The sequence below is a fragment of the Thermobia domestica genome, chromosome 1 (genome assembly GCF_964235325.1).
Source record: "Thermobia domestica chromosome 1, izTheDome1.hap1.1, whole genome shotgun sequence".
NCBI lineage: Eukaryota > Metazoa > Arthropoda > Insecta > Zygentoma > Lepismatidae > Thermobia > Thermobia domestica.
The window spans coordinates 268,000,440-268,027,411 of record NC_137454.1 but is presented as its reverse complement, the minus strand read 5'-3'; the positions used below and the strand labels follow the sequence as shown (position 1 = coordinate 268,027,411).

Sequence of the window (26,972 nt, the reverse complement as noted above, 5' to 3'; positions counted from 1 at the left end):
ATGTAACATGAGTTACCCGACTCTGTGCATATTCCACTAAAATAGGTAGTCATAAAATGTAAATAAAAATTTAATATTTTTGCCATAATTAAATTATGTGTGTCCCTATCATACATAGTAATTTCATGCACATAGCTATGCCAGGACAAAAGAAAATGTACTGAAAAATCACAGGTTCTGAATGTACGGGGAAAAATTGTAACGTGAATTACTATAGTATTTTCTTTTCTCCTAGGTTTGCTGTATCAGATAAAATGACGATATTTGGTAATTATCTGTATAAATATGACAGCTATCATTTTTTTTGAAAAAAAAAAAAACGGAGCTTTTAAGTTTATTTATGGTTAGTATTCTTTAAAATAGACGTCATTACGTAACGTGAGTTACCATGGACATACCCATGTGCTTGTAGAGCATCGTACGATGCTGTTAATATTACTTTATTTTACTTTATTTTATTCTGAGGACCTATTTAAATTTCAATCTAATGGGAACCAGAAAATACTGTGTAAGAATTAACCCTGATGGATATTTTGCTGTATGACAATACGGAATTTGAACAGGTCTTTCCTGTAGAGATTGCTTAAATTATATAATAAAATCTACATTTTTTGCTGCACAACTTATCTTTCTAAAATAACGCTCAATATTTTAAATAAAATTTGACTTCCACACATACAGCTAGTTCTAGTCTTGATATTTGGTGAAACACTTACAGTCAATCGTAAAAACATAGTTTTTCTTTTTAAGTTAATAAGTATTGTATCAATATACTGTATATACAGTAGTTTTGTTGGTAGCATAATATCTTAATAGTGGTAAAATTCATTATGCACCACACAAATAAGGAAAAGTGAGATCAATAGAAGAAATGAATGAACAGCAATGAAAGAATGGGAAAGAGTAGGTTGTATTATTAAATTGAAAATTATGTTTTTCTATATACAAAAATAAAATTATATGCAACTCTATAACACCGCAGTTTTTAATGTGTATTAAACTAAAGTAATAAAGAAAACTATTAAATGATTAAAATTAGAAATTAACGCCAGAAAAAGAAACGATTAACATAAAAATTAACTTCGAAATTAATCTAATAAAATTAAATTTACTTTTTTCAAAACTATGAATTGCCGTGGTTTATGACAGTTAATGTATAATTTAATAAATAAAATTTAGAGCAAATAAAAATTAATCGATTATTATGAAAACCTACTATTTTCAAACAAAACTGATAATTTATAAAGATTAAAATATAATGTCATAACATGGAAAATTAAAGTTCTAATTAAAATTACGTAACTTTTAATTTAACTTTTTTGTGTATTTGTTATTTCTACGTATGGATTTGCGAGAGAGAAATTTTAGACTATTTATCAGCCATAATGTATGTCAATACTTATCAATCTATCATAGGGTGACCAACCGTCCCGTAAAAACGGGATTGTCCCGTTTTTTCACTACCATTCCCGCTGTCCCGAAAAATTTTCCCGGGACGCCAAGATGTCCCGTATTTACGTACATTAAATACAAGAAAGCTTTCCAATCTAAAATTTCTTAATTTATATTATTATTTTCTTATCACATAGCTTAGAAAATACTAATATTATTATTTTCTAAGCTATGTGATTATATTGGAATATGTCTAATTACTGAACAACGTCATTACGACGTTTGTATGTGCTGGCTGCACTGTTTTCCCTCCTAGGCCTCCCCCTCCAAAACTCCCACTCCGCAGACCACAGTGCAAGGGGCTGAATGTCTTATGAAAAACAAACTGTTTTTACTCTCTATTTCGAGCGGTGGAAGACTGAGGCGCTGTCACCAGTACAGTACAGTGTTTCCGTAATTCGACTAAGATGTAATATACTGTCATTTACGAAAGGGGAACAAAGGTATAGAACTATAAAAGTGAAAGTAAAAAGAAAACTAGCAGTAAGTGAAATAATATATAAAAGTAAGAAAAAGCAAATAAAGGGAGTTGGAATCCAACGCTCAGAGTAGTTTGTTATAAATTCTGCCACTGACAGATTTTGTTGATTGACACATATTGATGAATGTTTTATATATCTTTTAATAATGTTTTCAAAATTTCATTTTTTGTTAGTTGCTCATAGTTACTTGTTGTTTAATTAATTCCACAACCTATTCAATAGGTTTTAAAATGAAAAAGTGTAAATTTGCCCTTTTTTGTGAGAGATACAGAGAGAAAGAGGGAGAGAGAACGGAGAGGCAAAAATATATATTTAGGAGACTAACCTATCCAAACGGGAAAAAATGTCCTGTTTTTTCTAGTTGAAGATTTGGTCACCCTAATCTATCAGTACTCGTGGATCGGCAAAACTCAGAAACAAATGTTGAAGACCAGCAAAGTAAAAAAGAAAGCAGCAACAACTTAAACGTATAATTCTAATATTTTATTATTAATTTAATTTTGATTTGATATGAGTTTAGCGTCCCTTTCACCAGCGGGGCTATATAAGACGTGGACCTTCAACTTAACCTGGAATCCGAACCATATAAGTTCCCGCCGGGAATCGAACCCGAACCTCCCACGCTAACCGCCTAGCCATGAGGAAGCTTATTTTATTATTAAAATAATGAGTGCAATATTTAGAAATTTTAGAACCACAGCTGCATTTTACTTACGGGTTATAAATTTTACAATCACATAACTACCACACTGAGAAAAATGATTGGGTTGAAAGGTGACCATGCGGTGTGGTTAAAAAGATTTATACCAAATTGGGTTTTTTAGGAACGATGGGTGGTCACTTGCAACCCAACTGCATTAACCGTTGGGTCAACAAAATGACTATATGTCACCGTAGAGTATTTTAAACCAACACTTGAGTCATACCTGGTTAACGGAAAGTGTCATGATACGTAAAACATATAGTCTAATCGAAACTGATTTAAGTGGACTATTAAGTACTACAAAAATTACAACACATGTTTGTTATTTACTGTCTATTCAGTCAAAATTATACAGAGTTATATCTTGACAGAGCACGATTACAATAGCAACGTTAGCTCCGGTCCAAGCGGAAGGCTACGGAGGAAGAAAGCAGCGCCAAAAAGAAAAAAAAATCATTGCATCGAAACCACAATGCATAAATAGCAGTGCTGTAATCTTTTTTCCTAATGTTATTCTTACGTCCTAGCATATAAGAATAACAGATGGCGCCACCATTACTGTGTAACTATTGTCAGACTGTTCACAAGTTTAAAAAACGATTATTTTGGCCAATTACAGGAAACTTAGAACGTTATTTGTTGCTTTGCACAAATGTTAAATATACTGCGAAAAGCTTTGAAATAACTACTTACTGGCTATGAGAAATGAAAATATTCACAGCCAATACGCAATTATTTCTGATATTCTCGGAAGGCGATATCGTTGGTGTTACCCGAAGAAAGGGCACAACCCTTTAACCGGGATGACGGACAAAAAAAAAAAAAAAAAAATCGTTGGTGTTGCCTCCACTTCCTGATAAAATTCACCTATTTCAATATGCCGACGACACTGCCTTTCTTGCCTTAGGACCTACTATCCAATCCATCAGCACTGCTCTACAGTTAGCAATTAACAATTTTCTTCGCTGGTGCGACAAATGGCAGCTAACGATCAACGCCTCAAAAACACAGGCCATTGTCTTCATTCCTCCGCAACGAACATCAAGAGTCAGAAGAAATCCTAACTGCCTTTCACTACAAGTAGACCAAACTCCCATCCAGGCACGATCAACTGTAACTTACTTGGGGCTCACATTCGATAAACATCTCACTTGGAAACAACATCTTCAAACAGTCAACTAAAGCATACAATAGGCTTAACTTATTAAAAAGGCTCACCGGAACGTCCTGGGGACTAAAAGCGAACACAATTCTGAACACATACAAGGCCTTTTTACGGCCTGTGCTGACTTACGGAAACGTTGCATGGATTGCGGCCACCCGCACAATTTATGAAAAGTTATTAGTGTTAGAACGACATGCTTTCCGCATTGCATATCGAGTCAAACTGCCTAGTCCCACAGCAGACTTGTACAACCGAATTCAGTTTCCTACACTTCAGTTTCATCTTGAAACTTTACGTCTCACATACATATGCTCTCGTTATAACACCCAACACCCTTTACTTCTGAATACTATGCACCACTTAGCTCTCCATCCTTCTCCATCTCGATATTACCCTACACCGCTATCGTTACTCTATACTCTCTACTGCTACACTCTACCTCCTGACGCCTTAGACCAGGAACTCCTCATAGACTATCAAGTTCATGACCATCTTCCACTTATATTTCCATCATTTGCACGCTGAATCAATCTGCTACTAACAGGACTCCCATTGTCTACTTTGAAGCCTAGAGCAGCCCCTAGGCGAGAAGATGATTTCATCTGTTGGACTAACACTTTTAGTGTTGTGATGTGATAGCACGCCTCGCCTCATCCTTCATGCTCATCATTCACAATCTATCTATCTATGGTATGCCTTCTCACCAGGTACCCATATTACTTTGATATATCAGTTGCTCCAGTTCAGGTTCGGAAAGCTCCTTAAGTCCTTAGCAATTATTATAATAAAAACTTCTCAGAGGCCGTCACAAAATCAATTAAATCTCCCATTTACGCAACACTCTTCCCTAAGAGAGGGCGTAACCCTCTAAAAGGGTGCTAGTCATTATGACTAGCTATAAACAGACGACTGACTGACTGACTGACGTTGGTGTTGAATAAAATTCCAAGTAACACGCTAAAGTGGTAATCATTTTATATTGTGTAGTGTTGGGTCATCTTTGTAACCAACTCATGGTTTGTTAAATCCCGTAGCGGTTAATGTGACCTTTATTCTTTTAACCCATTATTTCGTCATGTTTTAAGTCAACCATGGTCAATTTTATCTCATTGGTGGATTATTTACACTCTCCTTCTCCAAGCGACCCCACACTATGGTCATTTCTTACCCCATGTTTATTTACTTTTAACTACACGTTTGGTCAAACGCATTATCGGGTTAATGGAATTTACACTTTGTTGGGTCATATTGTACACCAAGTTGGGTTAAACGTATTAACCGGTTAAGCGATTTTAAACCAATTGGGTCGTTGGGTTGGACTCCTATATTTAACTACACGTTGGGTTGAATTTATTTCAACCCAATTTAACTAAACGCTTTGACCCTATTTGGGTCGGAGCAGTTTTAGCCACTTGGTTGGGTTAAAATATGCACCAATAGGGTCAATTTCAACCCAATCATTTTTCTCAGTGCATATATAATGTGTTTTCGTTGCAAGTAATTTTTATGAAAATGCGACATTTGCTACAGTTCATTTGCTAAAATCTCGATTTGCGGATCCAGTGTTGAAACTGCGAAACATAGAACAGAATCAACGTTCAGTATGGTCCTGTATTTTATTTTTATTGCACAAAATCAGAATAAGTCGTATCACATAAATATGTAGTCGAGAAAGTCACTAAAAAAATCAGCTTTTTTGCTCACATCGGGATATTCTTCACTCACAAATAACGAAAGTGATTTAGTGTCTTCTTTTCAAATTTGGAGTGGAGAGTTGCCTCAAAAGGAAGTTTCATACATGATACGGTATCATGTCATAGACGAAACTAAGCATCCGCTAATGTGGTCTGGCAAAATAATTTAACGGACTGCAACCTTTCTGCGAACCGGCCATTAAAAACCACCATTATACAGTCATGAAAATGTTAATTCAAGTTTATAATTTCATGCGTTTACAAAGTAACAAAATGAAATGAAATGAACTATTTAGTTTAACGTGTCAAGATCATGCTCTTTAGTCTAAGGAAGACAGGTGATTAAGGCAAGAGAATGATGATGGAAGAATTGGTGGAACGAAAATGTGGGAGGAAACGGTACTACTCCGAGAAAAATTACCGGCACGATGTTGTCCACCGCCAACTTACTTGGCCTGAGATCGAACCAGTGCTAAACGCACCAGAGATAAGCGCTCTACCATTGAGCTACCATGCTCTAAAATAAGTGACAAAATACACATTATCACCGTGCTTTAATAGTTGATTCAATACGAATAAGGTAAAAAATGCTGTTATAAGCCATTATACAGTTAAACGAAGACAATAGGTAGAAATCATTTATTCTAAATAAACAGTTGCAAATAAATGTGAGTACTATATTCAACATACACATAAACTAATATTTTCCATTGATTTCATGTGAATGAAGTTGTTATTGTCTGGCTGCATACCTATAATCATTTGCAATGATTGTAGTTGGAACTGTTTTCATTACCTTAATTCCAAGAAATAGATGTAATTCAATAACATGAAAAACGTTTAGTCAAAGTTTGATAATTTTAACTTTTGTAGGAAAAATTCACACACATTCAAATTCACATCCCATCGAATAGTAGAAATTCTCTTTTACGCGCTTTAATAATAATAATAATAATAATAATAATAATAATAATAATAATAATAATAATAATAATAATAATAATAATAATAATAATAATAATATGTAACATGTAGTAATGTGCAGTGGCGTATTTAGGGGGTGGCTATCGGGCTCAAGCCCCCTCCCCCGAAATAATTTCATTATCATTTTTCGCATTGTACGTACAACACAAATGCTTCTTACTGGTTCTCAATCTACCCCCGGAACAATATTCTAAATACGCCACTGGTAATGTGAAATGTATATAACAGAGACTTTTGTATCAAAAGCGCTTCAATAATAATAATAATAATATGTGAGATATATTAACATAATCTGTATACAACAACGACTCTCATCCAAAAATGTTAGGTACTGGAAGACAGTGTTGAATTCAGACATTTTCACGTGGGGGGAAATGTGAACTCCTCGGGGGGGAACGGTTGTTTTTCTGTATTTTGCAAGAAAGCAGCATATTTAACAATTCCATTCACATGCACATCTTACCTAATATTGAGACTAATTGCTGATAAATATTCAATGAGAGATTATAATTAAAAAAAAAAAAACAATCGTTTAATTTTATCTAAAACATTAAATAAAGACTGGCAAAAATATTTTAGACTAAACTTTAACTGCTATTTACAGTAGCTATTTTTGTTATTATTTCCTATGTTCAGTAGTTACTGTTTGTTACTAATGTAGAAGTTTTCAAAAAGATTTAAATTAACGCAATAAAACAAACATACATAGGAATATCTTAACAAAAAGTTATCATTCTTTCTCACACTTCTGATTCTAAATCAAGCATATTAGCCTTGGTTTCTTCATTGCATACACATCAATAGTTTACTTTACGAAATCTTCAGTAGGATTTTCCATGACTGTGCCGTGTCGTGGAAAATCAGTGCTTGGGGCGAGAGTATACGACGGTAGCTCCGTACGTGTGAGTGAGGTCGACGGACCAGCCGCGAAAGGTGAGAAAATTTTAAAAAGTAAATCCTGCTTTTCCTTCATTTTCAGCACTTTCTATTACTTTTTTTCCTTTCATTTTATATATGTGCACATGCCCACATGTGCATATGTGTTTCATTCCTCTCTTTTTTCTTTCCTTCTTTTCTTTTCTTTTTCTCTCCCGAATTTTGCGCCCCTTACTTCGGCACCCGGGGCCGTTGCCCCTCCCCCATTGCACGGCACTGAGCAGGATCTTCGTCACCTTCAATAGCAATCTTTCACTTATATACTACTATTATATTGATAAATTCTATATAAATCTCTAACCCAGGAGGGATAACTGTTCCTCCCTGATCCATCTGAGTCTCACCCTTTAACTCACTTATTTTTAGTTAAAGAAAGGTGTGTTTACTTTGACAATCGTAAAACACATTTACGTCTGTTACTTCCGATGCGAGAAATAATGCAAGAACTGTACATTTTCAAGAACTGAATGAAGTCCGCTGACATCAGAGATCATACGGAATGATCAAAGCCAGGGGCGGCTTGCCTATAAGTGCTGCAGAGCTGCAGAACTACCAGCTATTTTAGTGGCATAAATGTATTTTCAATTGAGTTGAATTGTGTTTAATTTAATCAAGGTAATAACATGTAATGATGATATTTGGTCTAACGGTGTCCTGAAATTGTACTGCTGGAGATGCTACATATCGTAGTATTACTGGAAACACCTTCTGAAGATAATATTGCAAGAGCTGTGCACGGATTGTCCTATTCTTTAGCATTGAAACCAAAATCTTTACCAGCCGCACTGTATTACGTTTTCCTTGTCTCTTAGATAGGATTTACTAGAGCTGCACTTCCAGCAGCTCAGAACTCACGAATACTTCCGAAGAAGCCGAAGACACACGACGTGATGTAGGGCCTAAATGAGGCTCCCTTCTCTTGTTTTTGATAACGGTGTTCAGTGTAATTGTTGTGCGCTTTGAAAGTAATAGTATTCCATGTTCAAGTTTGTGCAAATTTTCTGAACAAACACAATTTATGTGACAATTTTAAGGAAACCGTAAACCTTTTGCAAATTCTTCAATTACCCCAACGACAATAGCTGAAGCAGAACGTTACTTGTCTAATTTTAAAATAGTTAAAACATTTTCGGGAAGCACAATATGTCAGGAAAGATCAATGCTTTGGCTGCCTTATCAATCGAGCGTGATTTCATATCCATCATGCCGAACTTTAATGATAGAGTAGCAGGATATTTTGTATAGCAGAAGACACGTCGGATAGACTATTTACAAACGATAAAATATTTATAATTCAGCAGTATTAATACAATTTCTACCTGTAGACATTACGTGAATCCGAAATTGTTATGGTATCTGAAAACAGTGTTTCTTACGATATGGGTATGGTATTTTTAAAGTTTGTTACACGCAACGGTGGCGTATTTAAAGAGGAGCTATAAGGCTCAAGATCCCCCGAAATTCATTTAAACTTGTAGGCATCCCAAAGGAAAAATTAAGTGCTTATTCATATGCTGTGCAATGCTCCTCCCGGAACAAAATTCTAAATACGCCACTGACACCCAATAAGCAAAACAATAGTGTTTTGGTTGCGATACAGTAAAGTTGTATATATATTTGTTAATTTCAATTATAATTGTCATTTACGTATAACGATTAGAGTGCTAAAAAGATATGCGGTTCGTGTAGATTTTATAATTAATTGCTGAAAACGGGAAATTTAATATATAAAAAAACACACTGTGCAGAACTACCTCAGATTATGGTATCGAGCCGCTACTGATCAAAGCCCTATCTTTCCTTTCTTATCTCAATCTGTGCTAGTGCTACCCAATCCCTTTCTTCAACAGTTGACAATCTCATGTTCTGCCAAACTCGGTCATAGCGTTAAGAAATACAGGTTTTATTGACTATTTTGGTATTCTATCTTAGATGTTAATTGTTTAATAATTATATAGAATGGGTCTGCGTCATTTATATGTATATTGAGAGATCGGATTTCGTCTGCACGTGCACGGAAGAAAATAATTGGGTGAAATAATTTCTACATTTTGTGACTGAAATTTTGGAAGTTTCTCCGGGGGGGAATGAATTTTCTTCGGGGGGAGATTCCCCCCGGGCTACCCCCTGAATTCATCCCTGCTGGAAGAATATCAGCGGCATGCTTTGTGAACTTCCAGACGTACATGTGGTAGTCCTAGTATAGTAGGATTGTCTCATATTTTTCGAAAACTTTTTTATTCTTTGGAATAGAGCTATATAGAGCTCTATAGGGAATGACGTTATTTTTCATATCCTTAGAGGGACTTTATTACTTATTTGAGGATCGATAATGACCTGATTTTACCCATAATTCACTTCGATTTTCATTTAAAAAATCACTATTTATTTTTTATTAGGCACTAAAAGCCCTATTCATTTTTTAACAGTCCACAGAAAGTCCTGTTCATTTTTTAACAGTCCACAGAAAGTCCTGTTCATTTTTTAGCAGTCCAGAGAAAGCCCTGTTCATTCTCAGCACTCCATACGAAGCCCTGTCTACTTTTTATTACGCGTTAGAAACCTATGTTATTTTTTATCAACCTTTAAAACTAAGACATGCTTTTTTATTCCTTCTCAGAAAGCCCTGTTTATTTTTTAGCAGTCCATAGGAAGTCCTGTTTAATTTTATTACGCATTAGAAACCCATGTTATTTCTTTATCAGCCTTTAGAAACCAAGGCATGTATTTTATTGCTTCTCAGAAAGCCCTCTTGATTTTTTATTACGCGCTAGAAAACCTTGTTTGCTTTTTATTTATCTTATGACGTGTGTAAGATGTTTCCGCTGGCGCCATTACTGTCTGGCTTCCGTTGCTGGTTTTCCTTTATAGATACCGGCGCACTTTGTATGTTTGCCCGCCAGGACCGCTGCGCCAAGCGCTAATGCAATTTGCCGGCTCTTTTATACTTTAGCTTAGGTACGAAGAGAAAGTTAATATATATATTTTTACTTACCTTTGATGACACGCCCGCTACCTTGGTGCTACCTATTTTCCTGGTTGTTTGTTGTCGCCGCTGCTTCATTGATGTGGGCAATCTTCTTTATGACGTAGAACTTGTTGCGCAAAGTGAAAGTGAAGAAAAAATATTACGATGCTGCATTTGTAATTTCCTTTTTTTTTAATTGCTAGCCGAAGGCTAGCTCCCTTGCGAGGGTTACGCCCTCTATCCGGGGTGAGTGCTGAAAGTATTGGGGTAGTAAGGAGATTGGAGCTGGTCTATGGGATGTAGGAGAACTGGAACATCATTTATTTAAGTAACACTTTATTATATTTCAACTTTATTTCATTTTATTATAGTATCCATCAGACATTATGATCTTGTGATCATAATCATAAGGACAGGAAAAGATGATGGTGAGGTGCACTTCACAGGACAAACACAAACAATTTGTTAAAAAGACGAATGCTGGTTATCTTCTTGTCCAGGGGCTACTCTGGACAGTGATGAAGGCATGTGAAGCCCTGTTAGTATAATTGATTTACAGTGCAGTAAATGTGGGTGAAACATGATGGGGAAGATGATCGGAAGAATAGGCAGATGCGACAAAATGGTCGGGGTGATCAGGTGGAAGAGTTTTGAGATAAAGGGAGAAGAGCAGAGATAAAGGACAGGTGATGAAATTATAGCCCAGATCGTAGTTGCGATCGATATCCATCGTGTCCACAAGTAGAGGGTGCCGTTGCTGAAAGCGGGTAGTTATGAACCTGAGCCTTAATTTTTCGATGTGATGAAGTAGGGTAAGAAACGTTATGCGGTCATACAACTCCTGCGTTGGACTCGGAAGCTTGATTCGGTATGCTAGACGAAAAGCATGTCGTTCGAGTACTTTTAATTATTGTAGAAGTAAGGTAATACACTAACCCAGGCGGGATGTCCATATGTTAAGACGGGGCGCAAAAATACCTTGTAGGTATTGAGTACTGTAGAAGGCTGTAATCCCCACGTGGTACCTATAAGACGTTTAAGAAGGTTTAAACGATTATAGGCCTTGTGAGTGATTTCTTTAAGATGTGGGCGCCAAGTTAGATGATGGTCGATAGTGAGACCGAGGTAAGTGACCTGTTTAGTGGGTTGAATTAGTGTGCCGTCGACACTGATGTTAAGGAGATTCGGATTTTTCTGTACTCGTGAGCGCTTGCGAGGTGGAATAAAGACAATTGCCTGCGTCTTAGTGGAGTTTATGTGGAGTCGCCACTTATTGCACCATCGAAAGAAGGAGTCAATTGCTATGCTGAGAGAGGAATTAATCTGTTGAATGGTTCGGGCTGTACAGAGAAAAGCAGTGTCATCAGCATATTGAAAAGTGTGCACACTGAGAGGAAGTGCCGGCATGTCAGCTACAAACAGAAGATATAGTAGGGGTGAGAGAGCAGAGCCTTGGGGTACACCAGAGTGAATAAAAATCGGATGAGTGAAGGAGCTATTGATGGTTACATAAGAGAGGCGGTTAGAAAGAAAGTGAAATATGAATCGGAGATAAGAAAGCGGAAGTCGGAAGCGGTGTAGTTTGAACAGGAGAGCTAAATGCCAAACTTTATCAAAAGCTTTTTCGAGATCGAAAAGGATGAGACAAGACGGTCGAGCAGTATTATAATGATTGGTATGAGATTTAAGAGTCTGAGCAGTTGATCATTGATGCTAAAATTAGGTCTAAATCCAGCCTGATGCACAGGAAGCAAATTATGGGTAGAGAGATGGAGATGAAGTCTGGCGACGATGATGCGCTCGAGAATCTTGCTAAATACGGAGGTTAGCTGTATTGGTCGGTAAGATGCAACAGAATCTGGAGGTTTGTTAGGTTTCAGGAACATTAAAGTAGAGGATGTTTTCCAGTCTGAGGGGAAGTAGCCGGTACGAAGTATAAATGTATAGACATAAGAAAGAAGAAGAAGAAGACAGTATGGTGCTTCTTTGATGTGGCGATAAGTTATCCGATCCAAACCAGGAGTTGTATTACGCTTGCGATTCATGACAGACGAAACATCGTCAGTAGAGATAGGAGCGGTGAGAGGATTATTGTCGGGAAAACTATGAGTTTCACTCGGTTGTAAGTAAGGTGCTGATAGGTTCAAGATGTCCGTGGGATGCCTCCGGGGAAAGTCTGGTGAAAAAGGAGTGAATGTAGTTTGCAGGTGGTCGGCAAAAGCGTTGGCTTTATCTTCATCTGTTTGTAGCGGACAGTCATTAATAAGCAATGGATAAGGCGTCCTGGTAAGCTTGCCCGTCAGCAGATTAAAGCGTTTCCAGTACTTAGTTGGGTGCGAAGTTTCTGCCAAGGTGTTGCAAGTCTTTACCCAGGTCCGGAGTTTATATGCCTTAACATAGTTTCAGACTGTGCGCTGGAGTTTGCGATGATGTTGCAGAGCTTCTAAGTTCCCAGTGCGCTGATACTCTCGGAAAAATGCGCGGGAGCGGTGTATAAGAGGTAAATAACTTGGTGGTAGGCGTGGTTGGAACCGGGAGTTTCAGTGGTTGGTATATGAAGTTCGGACGCATGACGGATAGAGTAGGTGATATCAGAAAAGCAATTATACAGATCATCTTCTGTGGTAGGTGGCTCAAGATTGGCTAAATCGGCAGTGATTGTTGAGCGATATTGTTCCCATTTTGCTTGATCAAAACGTGGCACACGCCGAGATTCTGGTAAGGTTCGAGGAGTATGAGGCTGTGGTTGATCAATGTGAAGTTTGATGGGTAGATGATCGCTACCAATGGAATCTAGAACATCGATAGTACATCGTTGGGAAAGGTTGACAGATGAAATCACTACGTCTGGTGTGGTTTCAGTGATAGGTCGGATAGGTTTTGGTATGTCAAAGATATGGCCTGTGGTATGATTGGCGATGAAGTTAAGGAAACGTTGTTTCTGGTTATCTGAATGGCTATGAATATTAATATCTGCCACAATGATATAATATTTAAAGTTATTAGAGATATACAGAAAAAAGGAGAGGGGGATTGGGTGTCCAGGGCGCACATATATGATGGCTATAGTGACATAAAGGGAGTGAAAATAGAGGGTGATAATGAGGTGCTCCGCTATGTTATGTAAGGCAGGGTGGTATTGGCGATGACTAATGGAAGGATGAAAGCCCACAGCCACTCCCCCATTTACTCGGCGTGCAGCAGCTGCATTTGTTTCGTACAGTGGTTAAGAATGATGAATCGTATGACTTGAAGATTATCCCATTGCGTGTATGAACAATTTGAGCGACTGAGGCGTGTGGTAGGTATTTCATGAGTTGTTGAAAAGCCAGCTTGGTATTCTCAAATTTGGGATCAAAGTTGGTAAGCAAGAATGAATGAAGACGAGGTTTGGAAGAATCCAGGATTGTCGGAAATTCATTAGCGTCGTCGAGGTTCATGGATGAAACAGACTGCTCAGATTCACTAACAGTATGATGACGCTTAGGCGGTGGCTGAGTTGAAGAAGTGTGATGTTTGTCCGGTGTGCGTGATCGGGATCTACCAGAATTTTTGCCTTGGGAAGCAGATGTATGTCTTCGGTCAGTCCCCTGGCGTACTGATGTGGGGTTCAGAGACGGCCCAGGGAGGTTGCTGTGGTAGTCCCGGATGGCCACCTGACGCCATCCAGATGGGCGCAAAGACTTCGGCGAAGAGGATGATCGAGAGGAAGCCCACTGTGGCTCTCACTTGAGGCGGCAATACGTCCTCGCGGAGATGTCGGTCAGTGCGAGCACTGGCCCTCCACAAAAGAGATGAGAAGACGAAGATGATGATGGCCACGGGCTCCCACTTGAGTCAGCAATACGGACTGCAAGGGGATGTCGATTTTCTGTAACAGAACAATCCTCCCTAAATGATCAAAAATACTAGTGAATGCTCGTAGAGCGTTAGAAATCGAACTCAGACCTGTAAATCGATGAACGATTCGAGATTCTGAGTGGTTCATGTAATTTCCGGTTTTAGGATATACTTATAACCTCAGTTAAGTATTTTGATTAAGATTATTACTGAATTTAATAAATAATAATTAATTGCGTGAATATATGAATTTGATATTGTAATTTTATGAAAAGTATAAATATTGTGCACTTATGTATTGAAGAATTTTTTAAAAAGTACGAAAAACTATACATTACTGCAATATGGATATTTCTTTGGCGCTTACACGTACACTATCCGAAACTAGCTGTGTTTACAAGCTAACGTTCCATGGTAGTACTTGTATGTCGCTCTTTTCCGGAAGCATGGCTTATTTAACACTGATTGCAGGAACAGAATTTGATTGTAGGATATTTGCTGCTCCTTGCAAGTTAGAACTATGTTCTTTTACACATTTTGGATTGATAATACAGTTTGAGTTGAAATTTTGCCTATTATGATTTATAATAATAATAATAATAATAATAATAATAATAATAATTATTATTATTATTATTATTATTATTATTATTATTATTATTTGAAGTATGAAAATAAGTGTTATCTTACGTAAATAGGATTGGAACTTAGGCTATTTGAATTATTAGTCAGTTATGATATTTAATATCTATCATGATATATATGGCTGGGAAAGATTTAGTTTTGTATATTACAGGAAATTATTATAGCTAAACATGTGATTGCGTTTTACTATATGAAACTGGATATAGAAATATCAAAACTTAACATGTAGATGTGATTGTTTTTATTGCATGTCCCAATTATTTAAATGTGAAATTACACCTTATTATTTGATATGTATAAATCAGTTAATAATTTTTATTATGAATTGCGGAGAACATACGATTTAGTTTATTTTGGGATTATATTACTTAGATTTTAATGTTTAGTGTGTGTATCCTAACAGTTATACAGGGTGCGGCACCTAAAACCGGCCCGTAAAGTGAACACATAAAATGAAATGTAATGTATTGAATATGATTAACTACAACACATAAATGAAATGTAATGTATTGAATATGACTACTCACCTTCACAGCAGGTGCTGAAAGTGTCCTCCGCCCACTTCAACACACACGTGAGCACGATTGAGGAGATTCATATATACCCTTGTCAGTTCTTGTGTTGTAATGCTATTGGTGACATCCTGGATCCTGGTCTTGAGTTCTTCAATTGTGTGTGGATTTGTTTCGTATACTCTTCCCTTTAACAGTCCCCATAAGTAAAAGTCACACGTGGACAAGTCTGGTGACCGAGGAGGCCACAAGCCTTTGCTGATTGTCCTCTCTGGTGTAAACATCTCATGTACAAGGGACAATGATGCAGCTGATGTGTGGCATGTTGCACCGTCCTGCTGAAAGTAACATAACTGACGCTCCTCTTCGGTCAAGTGTGTATAAAACACCTCCAGGATTCCCATATACACGTCACTGTTTACTGTCGTCTCAAAGAATATGGACCCAATAACGCGTGTGGCGGAAATGGCACACCAAACACCAATCTTCTCATCATGCAAGGGTACCTGGTGGATTGCGTGTGGATTTTCTGTCGACCAATACCGGTTGTTTTGGGAATTTACGTACCCAGACAGGTGGAACCACGCCTCGTCACTCATGATGAGCATTAGTGGATCCACTGACAACATTGCTCAACAGCCATGAACAGAAATGCACCCTCTTCTGCAGGTCAGACTCCTTCAGTTCTTGCACAACACTTATCCGGTACGGTTTTAACTTCAGTCCCCTTAAAACACGTCTGCAACTTGTCTCACTCGCATGAACCTGTTGACTCAATCTCCTGGTTGACTTTCGAGGACTTCTTGTCATTATCTCCTCCACCTGCATCTTTAATTCAGGTGTGCAGACAGATGGTCGTCTGTTCCTGGGAGCATTTTGAACCGATCCTGTACGCCGCCATTCTTCAATCAATTCCTGAATGGTGCTTTTTGCTGGCACAGAACGTCCTGGAAATTTCTCCCGAAACAAATTCTTTGTTTTCACAAAAGATCCAGTGACAATGAACCCTTCAACAATGGCAACACGCTCAGGTATCGAATACGGCATTATCACACACTGACACTCACCCGGCTTAACACAACGAGGCCTTTTTCTCAACTGGTTTCGACAAGTTTCACTGGCTGCGGCTGCACGTGACTGCTGCAGGTCACGTAAGTCGATCCGACCTCGACACGCCATCTCTTGGTAGGAAGGTAAATTATTTAAGTGTTGCCAAAAACACAATATACCAGAATATTACGACGGGCCGGTCTTACGTGCCGCACCCTGTATAATCGGTAACAACCAACAAACAATTTGAAAATGTGTAGAAGACTTGCTTACCAACCTAATGCCATGCTGTTTAAATTTCATGTTGCATATGTAAAAGAATAGAAATTCTATACATAGGATGAATATATTTGAAACTGAAATTGTATTTTAGATATTTTGGAGGACGGATTTTTAAAGATATACACTTTTTTGTTTTGTTAGATACTTATTTTTCTATTTAGTATACAAAGAACGCTACATTTTTAATTTACCGCATTAATGAAAATACATTTAAGGTATAGGAACAAAATTTAATAATTTTATAACTAATTTAATACAAGTTGTATTCAAAATAACGGCTACATTACGGATTATGTGGAGCTAAGCGTCAATTTTACTAACTAAATTATAGGTACTACGTACATACTAATTTTACTAGAACTTACACTAGCTTCCAGCTTTCACTTGGATGAAATTAACATTAAGGTTTTGATTTACATTGGACTTATTTGGATTATGCTCTGAAATTAGAATTCTTTCCTTTATAGTGGGAAACTTCATATTTGTGATTACTTGGAAATCTTGTAACTACGTTTGGATGGAACAAATGTTTATTTCATGATAATTATTGTTCTTGTAGATGATATAGATATTTGTACACTGAATAAAAATATGATTACAGACATATTAGTTTTGCCAATACTTTTATTAGGAATTGTACTAAGAATTTCATGCACTAGAGGTTACAGCCGAAAACTTAATAATTTTAAGTTTAACGTCCTAGGATTATGCCTGCTAGGGTAAAGGACACATTGATGATGAGAAATGAATGAAATGGTGGAATGAGAATGTGGGAGGAGACTGGAGAATAATGAGAAACCCTTATGTACGGTATTTGTCCTAGTTACGAACATATATGATCCGGAATATAACCAAGAGTATTGGAGCTACCAATTACGCAGTGTGTTTTCCTATAAGTAAGAATAGAGCATATTCTTTGAAAAGATTGTTGATAATTCCAGGGATGAAAGGTTATCCACTACATGTGATAGACGGTGTTGCAGAACTACTTATATATTATGTGGACTTAAGACTTACAATTGATTACAGTACTGAGACTTTACTTAAGCGAAGATCTTAGTTGAGGGCTTTCATAGAAAGGTTTTGAGTTTAAGCTTGTTAATGACTGACTACATTATTACACTTTGCAGTAAATATATTGAGGATATTTAAGCTTGTGTCTTAAATGGATTCGAATTGCATGCCTTCTGTTTAACACTTGGACGTGCTAGCTGATTATTTATTTCCTATACTACACAACAATATTTTATTACATGTTGTTTAGTTTGACTCGATTTAGTGACATTTAAAGTACTGACAGAATTATGTTAGTTAAAAAATTGTTTCGTTTTGAAATTTTGTTACGTGTTTCGGTTGTTTACCGTAAAAATATTTTTTCTTGGAGTACATTAGAAGTTGATAGAGTATTTGACATAGATTTAATTAAAGTTGGGGATCAGAGATTCACACGTTGACGTGTGATGTATATATACACAACAGATTATTAGTTGGTATATTTAGATATATTTAAAGCTACAACGGACGGTAATATTAGAATTTGATATAGCTTGCATTATGTATATATGGTGGAAGGTTATCCTACAGAATCACTATATGAATATTTGGTTGACTACAGTTTGTAGTGGGGGGCACGGTGGCTCAGTGGTAGAGCGTTCACCTCTGGTGCTTGGGGTCCCGGGTTCGATCCCAGCCCCCGCCAAGTGAACTTTGTGGTGGACAAACACCGTGCTCGTGGGTTTTCTCGGGGTACTCCCGTTTCCTCCCACTTTCTTCATTCCACCATTTCACTCATCTCTCATTATCACCGTCTCCTTTAGCCTAACCGGCATAACCGTGGGACGTAAAACTCAAAGATTTCATTTCATTTTTTACAGTTTGTAGTTTGCTGAAGTAGGTCATTTGGGAGATTATTTTTGTATAGAGATACATACTAACTACACGATGTTACTATATGATGGTCAAAATGATTGCATTTTATTCTTTAGATAATAGATATGGTTATTGGTTTCCAGGAAAAGAATTCACGGAAACTTGTATGTATTAAAATTTTTGAATACAAGATAGAACTTTATTTCATGGTATTTGATTTATCTATGGATACTATTAAATTTGACGAATTATATACATACTATTGAAACTTCAAGACCTGTTTAGTATAGTATATAAACGTAATATTATGAGGAACAACTACAAATTAACTTTAATGTGTCTTATTAGAAATATTTTATCAGAACTGGCAAATATGTTTGAAATAATTTTTAAGACAGCCAACTATGCTTGAATTTAGCAATGATTAATATTTGCTTACTACATTGACTAGAGCTTTAGTTATGTGTTATGATACCTTTACTGATTTAGTACTTTATTTGTAACCTGAGTTGCATACATTTTAGGATAAATTAGGTTGTACCACTATTTGTTTGTAGATATTGCAGTACGATTAAAATTTATTTATATTTGAAATATGGCATAATATTAAGTATGAAGTGTTGATAACTAATATTTTAACTACGACTTACAAGGAACACAAGTTTAGATTATAGTTCGCAGGCTTGAAACTATTACTTTTCTTTTAAGAAGTGGATGGTTACCAAGATTTAAGAGCTAGGACAATTGATTTGTACACTAGCGACATCTATTTTAGTAGATTGGAGATATGCTATTTATATAAATTTAATTTATTTGTATCGGAATTAGTAGATAGAAGTCCCTTATTTTTATAATTACTTGGTGATGTTGATTCCTTTAATCATCCATAAAGGACATTCTTATTACTAGCACTTAGATTTACATGGTTGGAATCCACCTAACTAAAACAACGTTAGCTATGAGCAATATTATGATCCATTTGGAGAGAGTTTTTAATTTTTGAGTTGATATCAGCGAAAATAAACGGTAGAGACTTATTATGTATTTGGAATTATAAATTACGATTTTGACGGTTGTATTGTTATGTGTTTGTTTTATAATAAGAACTAAATTGTTTATAATATGACTGATTGACTGATGGTTGTTAGAATATTGATATCTATTTAGAATAGATACATGGCAACGCACCTTGTGACAAATATTATCCTATTTGAATTACCATAACTGACAGACTGACATGTTTTGTTTATATATTATAATATAAATGGGTTGCAATTGTATATAATGCCAGCTGAATAGTACATTACAGATATTTATTTTAATAGATAGCCGGGCCAGCACAACTATTGACAACTAATATTTGTTTAAAGCTATGATTGACAGATCACAATATTTTGACTTTATAGGTAATGCTTGGTTTACAATATCAAAATTAACAGTTGATTATTAAATGATTTCGTTTATTTCACTAGATAGGAAGACAGCACTACTGACGACTATTATACTATTTGAACTATGAAAGAAATTACAGTTGGCTATGTTTTTGCTTTATAATAAGATATACATATGGTTTACATTTATGGATGAGCTTTTCGATTACTCCACTAGTTATTTATTTATGTTAGATACGAGGCAACACAACTAGCGAAATCTATTATTTTATTTGAAGTATTAAATGCAAGAATGTCAGACTGATTTCTTCTTTTTATTATATAATGTATTGCTTTATATAAAGGTTGGATATATTGATTAGTACATTACTAAAATCTATGTTAGATAAAAGAAAATACAACTAACGACATCTATGATCTTATTTTAATTATTAAATTCATGAATGTCAGGTTGAATTATTTCACTTCAAATATTCTTATTAAATAGTAAATATTTTTAAAATGGCTGCATAGTAACAAGCTACATAGGCGTCAAATACGACTCTCTATACAGCATTTCCCATTAATTACAACATGTATAAATTATTAGGTTCTTGACTGACAGACTAAGACGTTTTACCTTTATGCTAAGAGACTAATTATTTTGAATATTTAATCAATCAATAAATAAATATTAATGCATATGCATTATATGTTTATTTTACATAACTTTAACCTCCATTTATTTTGTTGTTTATATCATCTGGTTATTGTAGCAGTTTTTTGTTAAAGAAATTTGATAAGATAAATATAACTATATAAATGAAGGTAAGTTGCAATTATATATTTGTGGATCACATATTGAATAAATATTTGTTTGATTTGTGAGTTGATGACTATGAGTTAAACAAACACAATGTGATTTTTATATTTTTATATCAGTAAGCATAACATTAAGAATAACTTTTAGGAATATGGACTAATTTTCTTCTACTGAAGAACAAGATATTTCTATAAACAGAAATTTCTTTTTCGAGTACACGAGGTTACATGAATCATAAGGATTGTTTACAACTAACTGGTAATACTATATTGATGAGACTATAGTTTGTGGTGTGGAGGTATATTAGAAGAGTACAATAGATGAGAAATATCTTGACATTTTACTTATGAAGATTCTTTATGTATTTGTTTCATAGGGACATTAAGCACTTTATTTCAGATTGATTACAGACAAAACTATAGACTATTTTGAGTCTGACGAATTACATGATGATTTAGTTATATTATGAATATTTATAGTATTATTTGATCTGAAGGTTTGAAATCCTATCAAGACAATGCTCGTGAATGGGTGAATGTTTTGATTATTTTTATAAACATTTTGATAAATATATTTTAATTAAAAGTATCAACACAATGTAGGATTTGTTCATAGTTTCAAAACAAACAAAGAATTAAGCAATTATTAGAAAACTATAACCAAATTTTCATTTTGCAAGACAGTTTTGATAGTATATTAGCATTAAGAATAGCACAGAACTGTTTCCTTTATGATGGTTTGTTTTATTTTTCTGCAAGATATGTTTTATGTTACATCTGCTGATCCTATCTGATCAATATAGTGACAATTGTTTAACTGTGTTGTAACATTTGAATAAATTTGATAAAATGAAATGAAAATGAAATCTTTGAGTTTTACGTCCCACGGTTATGCCGGTTAGGCTAAAGGAGACGGTGATGATGAGTGATGAATGAAATGGTGGAATGAAGAAAGTGGGAGGAAACGGGAGAACCCCTAGAAAACCCACGCACACGGTGTTTGTCCACCACAAAGTTCATTTGGCGGAGGCTGGGATCGAACCCGGGACCCCAAGCACCAGAGGTGAACGCTCTACCACTGAGCCACCGCGGCCCAATTTGATAAAATGATGCCTACAAATTGTTTATTAGACATTTATGATTATTACCACTTTTACTATTGCTTTTAGATCTTAGGTAGAAAGAAATAATGATTTCAACAAATCGTGCTTCATGTGCTACGACAGTACATTTGTTTGCTGTTCTAATCATCTTCTTGTATTTAATTTATATTATTGCATTAGAGGATAAATAAGTTTTTTTTCTTACACGTTATGCTACTATTTACACATCAAATTACAAATTTTCCACATATTTCAGTATACTACAACGAAATGTAGGGAGATGTTACTTACATGAAGACATGATTATTTTTATGTGGAACGCAGATATTTATTTTCATTTTACTTTTAGAAATATACCGTCTATATACAGTAACAGATATTATTTGCAAAGGCTCAACTAACATTTTATTGAAGAATTACTACCAGTTTTCTTGCACATATCATTTTGCTGTAGTGAATATTTTGCATTTTATTATTAAATAAATTATGTTTGTGTTCCTTGAAACAATATTAATTATTCCTTATTGTATATGACCTTAAGATCACATAGGTCGTCTGATTAATTTTTTGTTTTGCTTTATCATAATACAACTGGGAATATTCATATATACACCAATTACACTTAGGATAGAATTATTGCTTATACAGTACATTTTTTATCAGAAAGGTGTAGTCTTAAATTTGTTCGAATACGTTTACATAAAATTTCAGCTTTTATACACTTTATTTTGCTTGATATTTATTCATATAACATTTTACTATTAAACAAAAATATAGTTTTTTAACTTATTGTCCATGACTATATTCTTTAGAATAAGGGAGAGAGACGGATGAGTAGTGCAAGTGCTTGTTGACGAAAGAAATGTAGGAAAGAGAATGCAGGAGGAAAATCATCTTTCATGGAAAACTATATTGACGCGATGTTATTCAGCATAAAATATTTTACCTATGATATTGAATTAAGGACCTTGTACACTAGTACTAACTAATCATACCATTATTTTATTGTGTTAGTATCTACCAATTTTAGCAATTAAAATTGATTAAACAGACACAACATACTTTTGGGCAGAAGATATTGATACATTTTTTAGCATGAATAGTGCTGATATTATGTTTTAATTGTGTACACACTAGCTACGACATGATGATGTAACTGTAAGTTTTTTCTCAAATGAACTTTTACGTGAAGATTGGATTGAAACCTGATTGAATTTTACGTGAAGATTGGATTAGCTTTCTGATAAAAATGTACTGTATAAGCAATAATTCTATTCTAAGTGTAATTGGTGTATATATGAATATTCCCAGTTGTATTATGATAAAGCAAAACAAAAAGTTAATCAGACGACCTATGTGATCTTAAGTTTGTATCATTACTTTGCGAAAAAGAATCAAAGACAAAAGACATTTGGTATGTATCAACTGATAAAATTAAACAAAATGCCAAACCAACAAACATATACAAATAAGAAATAGTTAATATTGTTCCAAGGAACACAAAAATGATTTATTTAATAAAAAATGCAAAATATTCACTATAGCAAAATGATATGTGCAAGAAAACTGGTAGTAATTCTTCAATAAAATGTTAGTTGAGCCTTTGCAAATAATTTCTGCTACTGTATATAGACGGTATATTTCTACCAGTAAAATGAAAAATAAATATCTGCATTCCACATAAAAATAATCATGTCTTCATGTAAGTAACATCTCCCTACATTTCGTTGTAGTATACTGAAATATGTGGAAAATTTGTAATTTGATGTGTAAATAGTAGCATAACGTGTAAGAAAAAAAAACTTATTTATCCTCTAATGCAATAATATAAATTAAATACAAGAAGATGATTAGAACAGCAAACAAATGTACTGTCGTAGCACATGAAGCACGATTTGTTGAAATCATTATTTCTTTCTACCTAAGATCTAAAAGCAATAGTAAAAGTGGTAATAATCATAAATGTCTAATAAACAATTTGTAGGCATCATTTTATCAAATTGGGCCGCGGTGGCTCAGTGGTAGAGCGTTCACCTCTGGTGCTTGGGGTCCCGGGTTCGATCCCAGCCTCCGCCAAGTGAACTTTGTGGTGGACAAACACCGTGTGCGTGGGTTTTCTAGGGGTTCTCCCGTTTCCTCCCACTTTCTTCATTCCACCATTTCATTCATCACTCATCATCACCGTCTCCTTTAGCCTAACCGGCATAACCGTGGGACGTAAAACTCAAAGATTTCATTTTCATTTCATTTTATCAAATTTATTCAAATGTTACAACACAGTTAAACAATTGTCACTATATTGATCAGATAGGATCAGCAGATGTAACATAAAACATATCTTGCAGAAAAATAAAACAAACCATCATAAAGGAAACAGTTCTGTGCTATTCTTAATGCTAATATACTATCAAAACTGTCTTGCAAAATGAAAATTTGGTTATAGTTTTCTAATAATTGCTTAATTCTTTGTTTGTTTTGAAACTATGAACAAATCCTACATTGTGTTGATACTTTTAATTAAAATATATTTATCAAAATGTTTATAAAAATAATCAAAACATTCACCCATTCACGAGCATTGTCTTGATAGGATTTCAAACCTTCAGATCAAATAATACTATAAATATTCATAATATAACTAAATCATCATGTAATTCGTCAGACTCAAAATAGTCTATAGTTTTGTCTGTAATCAATCTGAAATAAAGTGCTTAATGTCCCTATGAAACAAATACATAAAGAATCTTCATAAGTAAAATGTCAAGATATTTCTCATCTATTGTACTCTTCTAATATACCTCCACACCACAAACTATAGTCTCATCAATATAGTATTACCAGTTAGTTGTAAACAATCCTTATGATTCATGTAACCTCGTGTACTCGAAAAAGAAATTTCTGTTTATAGAAATATCTTGTTCTTCAGTAGAAGAAAATTAGTCCATATTCCTAAAAGTTATTCTTAATGTTATGCTTACTGATATAAAAATATAAAAATCACATTGTGTTTGTTTAACTCATAGTCATCAACTCACAAATCAAACAAATATTTATTCAATATGTGATCCACAAATATATAATTGCAACTTACCTTCATTTATATAGTTATATTTATCTTATCAAATTTCTTTAACAAAAAACTGCTACAATAACCAGATGATATAAACAACAAAATAAATGGAGGTTAAAGTTATGTAAAATAAACATATAATGCATATGCATTAATATTTATTTATTGATTGATTAAATATTCAAAATAATTAGTCTCTTAGCATAAAGGTAAAACGTCTTAGTCTGTCAGTCAAGAACCTAATAATTTATACATGTTGTAATTAATGGGAAATGCTGTATAGAGAGTCGTATTTGACGCCTATGTAGCTTGTTACTATGCAGCCATTTTAAAAATATTTACTATTTAATAAGAATATTTGAAGTGAAATAATTCAATCTGACATTCATGAATTTAATAATTAAAATAAGATCATAGATGTCGTTAGTTGTATTTTCTTTTATCTAACATAGATTTTAGTAATGTACTAATCAATATATCCAACCTTTATATAAAGCAATACATTATATAATAAAAAGAAGAAATCAGTCTGACATTCTTGCATTTAATACTTCAAATAAAATAATAGATTTCGCTAGTTGTGTTGCCTCGTATCTAACATAAATAAATAACTAGTGGAGTAATCGAAAAGCTCATCCATAAATGTAAACCATATGTATATCTTATTATAAAGCAAAAACATAGCCAACTGTAATTTCTTTCATAGTTCAAATAGTATAATAGTCGTCAGTAGTGCTGTCTTCCTATCTAGTGAAATAAACGAAATCATTTAATAATCAACTGTTAATTTTGATATTGTAAACCAAGCATTACCTATAAAGTCAAAATATTGTGATCTGTCAATCATAGCTTTAAACAAATATTAGTTGTCAATAGTTGTGCTGGCCCGGCTATCTATTAAAATAAATATCTGTAATGTACTATTCAGCTGGCATTATATACAATTGCAACCCATTTATATTATAATATATAAACAAAACATGTCAGTCTGTCAGTTATGGTAATTCAAATAGGATAATATTTGTCACAAGGTGCGTTGCCATGTATCTATTCTAAATAGATATCAATATTCTAACAACCATCAGTCAATCAGTCATATTATAAACAATTTAGTTCTTATTATAAAACAAACACAGGGTAAACGTCCCCTGAACGGGACGTGTTATCATCTGCATGATCTTCAAATACACTCTCAATAATTAGTCAGGTTTCTAGCCTCAGCAAGCCATTATCGCACTTCACATCTCTCAACAACTGGTGTTTCATGGTTGAATGAATTTTCTCTTTTTCCTGAAATCAGCATTGCAACCTTCTGTCTTAAGATCAAAAAGTTTAACAGAATAAGGAGATATCACTAATAAATTTGATTTCGAGAGTATAGTAAGTAATACGAAGTACATCGCACATAATCTTATTATTAACTTCCTAGTAATGATAAGAGACAAGACTTGAAACTTAAGGCTTTTATAAGATTCAGGAGTAGTAGTTAACTCTTGCGAGTGACATCTTTCTAGACTATCTTCTCGAATGTGAATCAGTTTTATCAAAAACGACTCAGGTGATCCTGCTTACATTTCATAAATAAATATTTAAATCCAATAACCCAAGAATAATGTGTAAAACAAATTCTTATATAAAAATATGCAGGAAAGGTAATTTCCTGTTAGGGCTTTTTTTTTTTGTGTGTGTGTGTGTGTCTCTAATACGGCATGCGATTTTATTGATACTTCCTTCAACTTGCAGAAATATAACTGTTTGGGATTGCAATACATCAAGTTTACGTGAGGTAAAAGGAGTAAATTCTACCCGATGTTGCACCTTTGAACATGCTCATGCAAAATAATTTTCCAGTGAAACCTACCGAATAAATTATTCGATTTTATTAAAATATGTGTACAGTTATCTTCTTTATCGCATTCAAACAATCCTCACTTTTTGCGATTGAAAATAGTAGGGTAAACGGGAACAAATACCCCAGACTTTGGGATTTCTATATTTTAAATAATATAATAAGAAAATAATTTT

The 26,972-nt window shown here is 34.5% G+C and overlaps 1 protein-coding gene across 1 annotated transcript in view; it reads left to right on the top strand.

Moving 5' to 3' along the window:
- Window positions 1–26,972, top strand: part of LOC145661033 (uncharacterized) — a 325,868-nt gene that overhangs the window by 151,480 nt on the left and 147,416 nt on the right. The window lies entirely within an intron of this gene.